Below are 11,408 nucleotides of genomic sequence, written 5' to 3'. Positions count from 1 at the left end.
TGGCACGTTTAGGTCAATTAACTCCTAGCAATGCCTCACATAAGCAGACCTCACATAAAAGCAGAGTGTGTTAAATATTACAATCAAATCTTTAAAGTATTACAAATAATAGATCTTCTAAATATACTGCTACTGCTAAAGATTCAGCTGTCTGTTGATTTTAGTTTCATTAACTTGCTCATGATATAAATAAATTCCGTGTAAAAGAAAAGCTTTAATAATAAATATATTGCAATTATTAATAAAAGGACTCATAGCTACTAAGCATTGCATAGTGCCACCTAGTGGTGACTGTCTCCTCTCCAAATGGACGCCTTCTGAAAAGCAGAAATGTTTTATTTTAAAGCAAACTTATCCAAAAAGACAGCTCTAGAACATATTTATTCATAATTGCTAAAAGGAAGAAGGCTATGAGGGAGAAATGAAATTACATATACCACAAAATCATCACTGTCTCATAAATTTAGGTCAAAAAAGATTTGATTAGATTAGTAAACATAAAAAGTTATGGATTTTGTTAATGAAGACATGAAATTTTTAAAAGGTTACTTTTTAATACTATGCATCAAGTATGTAACATATTCTATTATGAATGTGATATACACCAGTACTCAAAGTGGAATATGTGGTTATCTAGCAAGTTTGGCATATGAAAATATTCAAAAGGGCTTCATAGGATGTTAAATAATCACAAATGATACTTTCAAGCTTTCTTAAGGTCATAGACTCCCTCATCAATGGGTTATTATTTCAGTTTAAGATGTCGTTGGTTTTTAGTTATACTTTATTTTCACAGCAGTGAATAATTTTTGTGGTTCGGTTGTGTTAATTGCTCAAACCTGTCTCTGATCTTTTGACTATAAGAGTAAAGACGCAAGAAAATGAAATGAGAAACATGTGACAGACTGGATTAAAGAACGGGTTGCTATAGAGAACTTGACTATGGTTAAGGGAGTACATTTTATTTGCTTTACGATGGTAGTCTCCAATTTGGTCTACTTAATGCACGGTAACTACTTATCTTAAGAACTTAGGTGAAAGGTAAAAGACTCACATTTCTGTCACTTGTTCATTGTAGCAAAAAAGGCTCAGAGGATTCCCTTTAAATTATTGCTGCTTTAGTTAAAAAAAAAAAAAAAAATCACAGTCTCTTTTGAGACCCAGAAAAATCTCAGGTTCTCCTTCTAAAGTACTTATCATCTATAAACAGTGGCTGCATTAAAACAACTCATATAGGGACATTTTAAAGAACTATATTTTATGTTGATCTGGGGACGTTATTGTTGTTACTCTGATCACTCAAAATCAGAGTGAGTATTAGGGCTTGCCTGTATATCCCAGGAACTTCTTCTTGGAAACGTTGAAAATAGAGCACATAGCTCAGACTTATCATCTATAAACAATGGCTGTATTAAAACAACTCATATAGGGACATTTTAAAGAACTATATTTTATGTTGATTGGGGAAGTTGTTGTTGTTACTCTGATCACTCAAAATCAGAGTGAGTATTAGGGCTTGCCTGTATATCCCAGAAACTTCTCCTTCTTGGAAACGTTGAAAATAGAGCACATAGCTCAGTAATTTCAACACGAGGCCTGTTGCAGAGCTCCATGTTAACAACCAGAAGGGCCGGTAAAGACAGAAAGAAAGGTAAGAAACAAATGAACAGAGGGAAGGAAAGAAAGAGAAAGAAAGGAAGCAGAGGGAGAGAGGGAGAGAGGCAGGGGAGGGGGAACAGAGGGAGGCAAGTTCTCTCTTGAAATCATTAATTTAGATAATTCCCAAAGGAATCTCTGATCAAAGCCACATGATCTAGACAACTTCTCACGACTTCCTTTAATCAGCTTAATCAAATAAATGCTGCCAAGTCTGTTCCACTTAGTCTATTTTGAGGTCTATTTTGAGGCCTCTACCACACAGTAAGGACACCTAGCAGGCAAGGCTGCCAATGCAGGAGACAGAATTTACTCAAAATATTGCAATTTAAGAAACTCAGTTTGGAAAACATGATTCAAGAACTCATTTTACATTGAAATTCAACTCTTCATACTATGTTGGGGTTATATCTGTCAGTGTTCAGTAAAACTACAGTTAGTTGGAAAAAACAAAGTCTGAAGTTTCAACTACTGGATAATCCTGGGCCTTATGGTATACCATGTATGATAAGCTACTTCTAGGAGGTAAGACAGAAGTTACAATTGTGCCTTATGTAAGGAAAATTCCACAGCAGATGCAGGTACACAAACAAGATAGTTAAATAATGAAACTTCACAGGTATTTTAAAATGTTCCTGCTGGGCCTACAAGGTCATGGAAACATAGAAAATAAATGAACTAATAAGTCTTAATCCAAATGACAATTATACCTGAGACTCTGAAGATTCCTTAAAATTTTCTCCCATATCTTAATGTGTTTTTAGGTACATACATACTGCATTTAAAGTTTTGGAAAACAAAAGCTATGTGCAGCTTGCATTCAAAAATGCAATCATAGCATCATCATTTGTATTTGCCTGAAAATAAATGTTTAAACTGAAATTATTTGTCTGATAACCTCATTTATTAGCCTGAATATGAAACTGTGTATATTTATGTGTCCTAAAGAGATCTATAATCAAAGATTTCTAACTCAATATTAAAAAGTAGTAATAAAATGGCTATAAAACCGATTCCCTGGGGCTTCAGAAAGATAAATAGGACACATTGAAAAATTAAGGTATGGAATACAGAAGAGACAAGTACAGCTTTCAAATAAGTGAACATTAATATTAAACTTGAGATTATTTAAAACGGCACATTTCTAGCTATTAAAATTCCCATGGTTATGAAAGACAAGAGTTTACACAGATTACAAAAATTATGATATTTGTATATATAATATTAGTACTGGCTAGGGATTTTGCACTATGAAATTAGAAAATATAATAGATATTCAGTAAGCATTTCACTATTATCTCATAATTTTTTAAACTTTGTATTCTCAGATGTCACCTGATAACTGACATCTATTCGGTTGCTAAGAGATATAAGATCAGTCTGGACTTTTTTCTTTGACTTCAGGAGAATCACCCTGTTGGGTTTTGTCTTAAAGTAGTGAAAGTTACTTCTGTCACCATGTGGGGATTAATATTACTTGTACTAGAAGAAACTCCCAGGCCTCAGAAAGGAAAGGAATTACTTTCCATTTGCACAATTTAGAACAAATATCTGGCTTTTCTCTAAGCTTAATGATTTTTCCATTTCACACATCTCAAATATAATAGCATTATTTTATAATCAAATTTAACTGATGAGTCTGTGTTATGAGTATTTTGACAAAACTCTTATGGGATATGAAGTCATTCAGTCAATTTACATCCCCAAAGTGAAGCTCAAACCCAACATAGAAAGTACTTTCTGCCTATAACTTTGACCATGTGTTTCCTTAAATAGCTGGAAGAACAAGACTAAACTTGGTCTCTCTGGTTTTTCTTGTACTTTATCAAAGGATCAAAAGCAAAACACAGTTATAAATATGTACATCTTAACTGGTCATTAATTTATCACAAATAAGTATTGATTTGCCTAATCACAGAGAACAGTCTTCAAAAGTAAGAGCAGTATTTCAATCAGCACATAGTATTCTGAACAACACTAAGGATCTAGACTCTCTTCTCATGCACAGTTCATAACCTTTCAAGGACAATGTTCTAAATCACATTTTAAAGAAATATCCTGAAAAAGCATTCTATTGCAGTGGCATTGTACATTACTACAGATCCAAGAGGTTCAGTTTTTAGTGCTCAAGTACATATCAGGAAGCCATAGATGATTTACTCTAATTTTACATCAATGCTTTACCTTACAGGAGTACACCACAAAGAAACACAAGGTAATGCATTTCTTTGTTTATTAAGTAAGGCAATGCCCACTTACCCAGTCCTGTTTTTACTTAACTTCTTGCACTAGCCAGCTGCCCTCTTGGTGGTTCCTTGCACCTTCTATGCCCGCTTTAGCACAGACAGATTACTACTATTGCTGTTCCAGGATCCATTAAGAAAATCCCTATTACAATCAGGGCCTTTGAAATGTAATCCTACGCTTACAAACAAGCTACCTAGTGCCCTTCTTGAGGTGAAGAGGGCAATCGACACCCCTGTCTGCCAGGTTTTCACTTACTTTATAGAGCCACATCTTTATAAACAAGTTCTATCAGGAGAGGAAGGAGATATGCAAAATGTTTTAACACCTGGAGAGAAGTCGTAATGTAATGTAATGACCTCACAGAACACACCTCAGAAAGAGGGAGGAAACTTAGCTCGGCTACGGGGGTTAGGGGGAGGCAGGCAAAGTGAATCTGCATCATTAAGACAAGAGTAATAGAAAAACCTCCCAGGTTTTTCCAGTAAGTATGGGGCAGCAGCAGCAGCAACAATCTAATCACTATGCACATCCTCACCCTTATAAACCTCTTGTCCCCAGACAGTAACTGCCAGTGCCTCTCCACAGAAACCACCCCCTAAAAGGGAGATTTCAGAGGCATCGGGAGAGGCAAAAGCAGGTACCTGGAGCTCCAGCTTTCTGATCTTAGTCCCAGCTGCAAGCCCGAAAGTCCGTTCAGGAACCAGCCCCTGGCTCCTAACATCCCTGGCCTGGCCCTCTTTGCCAGAGGTGCCAGCGCGCCCGTGGACTCTGCAGCGCAGTTTTCAGACGCCAACCAACCGTTCTTCCCCGCCCCGCCACAACTCCCCCCACGACCACGACCCTCCAGCCACTGCCCTCGCTTTCTAACCCTTTTCTTGAGACCTCTCAAGAGATGCCCGGTGGCCAAGAAGAGACGTACCCCGGGCTTCTTTGCCAGAATTGAGTTTCTTGGAGTGGGATGGGGGTGGTCATGGAGAGGGGCTCTTTAGGGAAAAACAAAACTTGAGGCAACCGAGACCCCAGTATCAATCATCTTTACTCCCACCTCCCACCCCCTGCCCTTGCCTTGAAGACGACTTCTCCCTAGGCGGGCGGCGGCGGCAGCTTAGCCGCCGGGATGGGGCTGAGAGCGCGTTCCCCGGGCGCCCGCAGCCTCTTCAAAAGGACCGCGAGGGTGGGCGCAGCCTTGGAAGGTCAGGGAGCTCTGAGAGCTCCGAATTAACGCAGGGCCCAGAGAGCGAGGGTGAGGGGGTGAGGGTGACGGTGAACCTCGACCGGCGCGCGGCCCCGGCCAAGGGGCTCCAGGCCAGAGGGTCCGCGGGTGTCAGGGGTACCCCGGCAACCCAGGTCAGGCAGCACAGCACACCACACCCCTCAGGATCGAGGTTCTGGATGGGGCTATCGGGGCCGCCAGGCTGAGAAACTTGATGCCAGACAAGCTCTAACCCCCCACCCCCCGCACCCCAGGCAGGACGTGCCCCCGCGCTCTCAGTCAGACCCGCTCCAACGTCCACCCACCCACGGATCCCCCACCATCACCCAGCCCACCCCGCCAAAGCCCCCACCGGGCCCTCGGGGCCCCGGCGGGTAATTACCTCTCCCGGAGGCGGAGTGGGGGGCGGCAGCAGCAGCGGCAGCAGCAGACACTTTTAGTCTGACTTTCCGGCGTTCGCTGGCGAGCCTGTGAGCGCCGAGCAGGAGCAGTAACCTGCTATTTATAGACCCGAGCTTCAGCACCCGGGGCTGGGAACCCGGAGGAAGCGAGCCGGAGGCGCGGCGGCGGCGCAGGGCGCAGGGCGCGGGCGGCGGCTCCCGAGGCTCCCGTGCCTCCCTCGGGCTCCCGGGTCCCGCCGCGCTCCCAGCTCCCTCACCGGCCGCGCGCGCCCGGGAGAAGTTATCGCCGGCGCGGCCGCCTCTCCGGCTGCTCACACGCCCCCTGGCACAACCGCTACTTTCTGCCCCCCGCCCCACCCCTCCCTGCTCCTCTTCCTCCTCCTCTTCCTCGGCCCTTTCCCAGCGGTCTCCTCCCAATGTCACCGGCGGCCGAATAGAGGCAGCGACGGCAACCACAGTCTCGAAACTGGCGCAGCTCGCTTCCCGCTACCGATGGAGTGGAGTTGGTGACCCGGCCGCCCAATCCACAACGACCCTGACACGCGTGCTCCGTGGGTGGCCTCCCTGCTCCCCGACCTTCTGCTGGGCCCCTCTGCTAGGGGGGATGGTCCCCAGGCTGGGCTGCTGGGTTCGCCGTTGCGGAGCGCTTTAGGGAGGGGTGACCCGAGGCCGGCACACTGCTCCTGGGGCCACCGAAACCGCAGGGTTTTTAAGCCGCGGGAAGAGGCGCCCCGGATCCTGGCTCAGACCCAGGTGGGGTCGGGAGAGAGTGGGAGGAAGTGCCCCCTGTTCCCCGGACTTCACCCTGCCACCGCCCTGGGACCCCTGTCTCTCGCCACTCCTTCGCAGTGGCCCAGGATGAAGTCGAGAGGAGGAGACCTGGGCACCGGCGAGGCTTCCAACTCGACTCGGTCCCCGGCCACCCACCAACAGCCCCCACGTCGCGGCTCGGTGACTGAGGCCGAGCCGCTCCCAACAAACATGTGACATGCCTTGAGCAGCCCGGGCGCTTGGGGGCAGATCTACACTCAGCGTTGTTTGGGGTGTCGGGAAAACAGGGTACGTAATCGCGCAGGCTGCACGGAGGCTAACTCTCCTCCACCGCCTAGCCCACAAGCCCGCAGGCGAAGGCAAGCAGCCGGGCTATTCCGGGTTGTGGGGTGTGGGGCAAACAGCTCTCCCCATCTGCGCCTTACAGGTGCCACCTGGCGGTTCTCTTGGAGAGGTTTCCACTTAGCGGCTCAAAGGTAATGGGGGTGTCGGGAAGGTGAGCGCCGGTCCAGACAGGCACCCTCAAGCCTTTCCCCTCCCAACCAGCACTTTACATTTTAAAAAAGAAGTGAGAATGCTCGTACGGCTTACAGTTTGTTCCGCAGAGAGACCGGACTCCCCAAGTTGGGACGGAGAAGTCGATTTGGGTAAGTCAGGACTCAACAGTTACACAAAGCCCGAAGCTGGAGCTGCCCCCAGCTGTCACCTCTGCTGTCACTCCCTGCGTCTAGGCGTCCCTTCACTCCGCAAGCACTGAACTGCCTCTAGAGTGGAAGCTCTACCGATGAGAGCAGAGACTTGGGTGTTTGGTTTTGTGTTTTCTATTTTTTTCCCCCCATCACTCTTCTCAGAACTTGGAACAACGCTTAACATCCTGTCCCTTCCATATATGTTTACAGAATGAATAAATAAACATTATGAACCAGAAACTGTGCTTGGCTCATCCTCCCCCTGCAGCCCTTCCCCTTCTTTCTCTTCAAGCTCTTTCTGCTACATTCAGCTACCATCACAGGTGAGGTGGATGGAGAGAAGCTGAAACAAAACAGGCAAGCAATCCATGCAGGCCCTGGAGGATAGGGATCATAACTGAGGAGCCCATTACACAGTGAAATTCCCCCTCCATGGGGTACTACAGAACACACTCCTCTCAAGAAAAGCAAAAAAAAAAAAAAAAAAACAACCCACCTCTGTCATACTTGGGACTTGATGCAATGGATAAATCCTGTTTGTAGAGATCTAATGGCAAGATGAGGCAATTTTCTCACTGGGCAGGAGTTTCAGCCTTTTTTTATTAAAAAAAATACAGAAATGGTGAAAGAATATCAGAATATCAGGGTGCCAGAGCTTTGCCACTAAATTGAAAAGATGTTTGGCATAGCTGTCTTCTAACTTTGAATGGAGATTTGGGTGGATGGTGTGGGTGTGTGGGGCTGGGAGGAATGTCCATGAAGACAGTGCCAGATGTATTAAACCTTTCCTTCTAAAAGAGCTGTAAAACAGATGCAGCAACTGTCTTTGTGGAAATGAACACTTAAAGTGAGATACCCAGAAAACCCTCTTATAATTAAAACCAAGACATTCATCATGCTGACCAAGACCTTTTACAGACCATTCACAGGGCTGCTGGGGAAAAGGCAACATACCTATGCATATCATCTAGGAAGTTTAAATTCTAGGCAGAGAGGATGAAGCAAATACATGTACCACATGACATTTTAAAAATCCATCCATCAGCCTGATATTTACCTTTTTTAGTTATTTGGCAGTGTTTCCCTTGAATAATCTTAGCAGATTCAGATTCTTCTATGGCTTATTAAACTCATTCAGCATCCATTTTTACAAACCTTGGACTTTTAGCCACTTGTGCCCTCAAAACATAACTCCATTTGCCAATGAAGGACAAAATATTTTTCATTTCCTTTTGATGTATCTTTATAGGGACACAGGTCAAAGGTGATTCCCAGTAGTTACCTTGCAGTCTAAAGCAATAAAATCACCACAGAATCTGCAGGGCTGGCATCACATCCTCCTTTTTCAGGGAAGTAGCTCATGCTCCGGAGAAGGCAATGGCACCCTACTCCAGTACTCTTGCCTGGAAAATCCCATGGATGGAGCAGCCTGGTGGGCTGCAGTCCATGGGGTTGCGAAGAGTCGGACACGACTGAGCGTCTTCACTTTCACTTTTCACTTTCATGCATTGGAGAAGGAAATGGCAACCCACTCCAGTGTTCTTGCCTGGAGAATCCCAGGGTTGGGGGAGCCTGGTGGGCTGCCGTCAGTGGGGTCGCACAGAGTTGGACACGACTGAAGCGACTTAGCAGCAGCAGCAGCAGCTCATGCTCTTTCTTTGTATAGATTCATTGTTCCTGGAGATTTTTATTTCCGATGAGATAGCTATGGTACAAGGAGGACTCTCCACTTTTGTGAGCCTTCGTCATGAAGTCTCCTCTAAAATATAGCATCAAGTATGGCATAGTGGTTTTTTGTTTACCACATCAGTTTATTTATACTAATGGTAACTTTGTAGGTCAAGTCCGTTTTCATCCCAATTTTTAAAAACTTAGTATCGGGAGAGTTTTGATATTCCAACAATAAGATCATCTCTTGTGTGTGCATATGTGTATGTGTAATTAAATCCATGGGAGATGTTATTAGAAATAGAAATTTGACCCAACTTCAGTAAAAGGGGTGGAACTAACGTAAAGACACTTAGCTATCCATGGAATCCAAGGATAAGAATGCAACTGGGTGTCAGTGGTAACTTGGAAATAGAGACATGCATTAATGAGTTTCTCTTTCCTTTTCTCCCCCTACCCTACCTGCTCCATTCTCTCTCCTCCTTTGCTCTCTCTGCCCCCATACACTTTCTCTGCTTCTCTGGTGTGCACTGAGTTACATGATTACTCACAGGTCTTGAACTTCATGACCCATGGGCCAGTTCCAGATTCTCAAGGAAGTCCCATGATTGACTGCCAAACTCCAATCCAGACAATCATGGCTAGGGGGCATGGTCAAGTTGCACTCCCATAGCAACTACTGTAGCAATCACATGGATAATAGTGGTGGGCTGAGGCAGCAAAGGAAGGAAAATATTCCCACAACATGGGGAGGGGTTCCTGACCCCCTCCCCTGACCACTAGCATCTCTGAACATTTGCTGTTCTCTGAATAATGGCATAAAGGCAGATGGGGGTGGGGAGGAGAATGCATATGCATGTTTAAATCCTGAGTGACAGATAATGCCTCTTGCTCATGGGAGTACCCTAAGATGCTGGTCCCACTAAAAGTAACAGAATGATTTTATGATCTCTCGACGTGGGACTAGATGAGCATGAGGACAGAAACAAGCATTTCACAGAGAGTTTACTTTAGCGCCTCTTTTCATGGCAAATTAAATAAGAGATTTTTTCTTTAACTGAAGGAAATGAGTGTGATATCATTTACATTTATCACAGATAAACATTCTGCCTTCTCATTTACATAAGAGTTATTTCTAAAATGTATATAAATTATATATTTGAAATCAAATCATATATCAAATATAATTGGATGGTGAATCGTAACATATTTTCAGGTCAGAAACCACTTTTGAGAATTTGAAGAGGGCTGTGGACTTTCCCTAGAAAAAAATATGAGCAGATGCACACATATTTTTTTTTAATTTTATTGAAGTATAGTTGATTTACAATATTGTGTTAATTTCAGCTGTACAGCAAAGTGACTCAGTTATACATATGTTCTTTTCCATATTCTTTTCCATTACGGTTTATTACAGGATATTGAATATAGTTCCCTCTTCTACACAGTAGGACCTGGTTGTTTATCCATTGCATAGATACTAGTTTGGATGAACACATATTATAGCGGGATGATAGCTAACATATTTATTTGACATCTGAAACTTCACATATCGTGTTTCCTTTGAGTTCTTCCAACCAATCACATCTGAATAAATGAAACAAGGACTCCAGATTCTTCAACAAAAGATTCCAAATGCCCGGTGGGTAAAAAAATTGGTCAGGAGGACTTTCCTAGTGGTCCAGTGGTTAAAATTCCGAGCTCCCAATGCAGGGGGCATGGATTCAATACCTGGTGGGGGAACTAAGATCCTGCATATGCCATGTGATGCAGCCAAAAAAAAAAAAAAAGTTGGGGGTGGGGAGCGCTGGAGCATATGTGAACTTGAGGAAAGAGTCCCACCACCCACAACTCCTGCCCTGAAGAGATCCAAATGAGTGGACGTAAGGCAAGAAGACAGAGTTCTTAGAAGGATAGACGAAAGTAACAATGGGGAGAAGCTAGGATCGCTGTTGCTACTGTTTAGTCACTAAGTCGTGTCGGACTCTTTCTTTGTGACCCCAAAGACTGTAGCCTGTCCGGCTCCTCTGCCATGGGATTCTCCAGGCAAGAATACTAGAGTGGGTTTCCATTCCCTTCTTCAGGGAATCTTCCCAACCTAGGGATCAAACCTGTGTCTCCTGCTTAGCAGTCAGAGTCTTTACCACTCGCCACCTAGGAAGCCCGCTGCTAGGACTCTCACAACAAAATACTCCAAATTAGCTGGCACAAACAACAGAAATAAATGTCACACAGTTCTGGAGTTTGGAAACCCAAGATCAAGATGCTGGCAGAGCTGGTTTCTTCCAAAGCCTCTCTCCTTAGCCTGGTGCCTGCTCACCTCTGTGTCCTCACGTGGCTTTCCTGTGCACCAGCACGGCTGTGCCTCTTTTTGTGTCTAAATTTCCTCTTCTTAGAAGGGCCACTTAGGATTGGGTTAGAGCCCATCCTAACAGATTCATTTTTAGTCTGGTCACCTCTGTAAAGACCCTCTCTCCAAATAGACAGCCACATTCTGAGGGGTTAGGGCTTCAAATATATGAACTGGGCAGAGGCACAATTCAGCCCATAATTGACAAGAATCAAACTCCAGAAAGAGTCTGAGAATGGAGGTGAGATAGAGATCGCCCCTATATATTGAGAGCCCAAGAGTAATGAAATTTGTGTCCTGTTTTCCCATTGGGATATTTTGGGAAATCTCAATCTTGAGAAAAACCCAGAACACAAAGGTATAAAGTAGGAATATAAATGTCACCAGGCCTTGCATGCGTGTCACTTAAGTCA

The 11,408-nt window shown here is 44.5% G+C and overlaps 1 long non-coding RNA gene across 1 annotated transcript; it reads left to right on the top strand.

The window, feature by feature from the left end:
- The first annotated feature begins 5,585 nt into the window (after nt 1-5,585).
- Nucleotides 5,586-7,333, top strand: LOC132342582 (uncharacterized). Its single transcript, XR_009491004.1, has 3 exons — nt 5,586-6,576; nt 6,716-6,764; nt 6,882-7,333. It is a non-coding gene; the product is annotated as an uncharacterized lncRNA (long non-coding RNA).
- The last annotated feature ends 4,075 nt before the right edge of the window (nt 7,334-11,408 follow it).

The sequence above is a fragment of the Bos taurus genome, chromosome 17 (assembly GCF_002263795.3).
Source record: "Bos taurus isolate L1 Dominette 01449 registration number 42190680 breed Hereford chromosome 17, ARS-UCD2.0, whole genome shotgun sequence".
Lineage (NCBI taxonomy): Eukaryota > Metazoa > Chordata > Mammalia > Artiodactyla > Bovidae > Bos > Bos taurus.
Note: the sequence above shows the minus strand (reverse complement) of the source record. Positions and strands in the feature narration are given on the sequence as shown.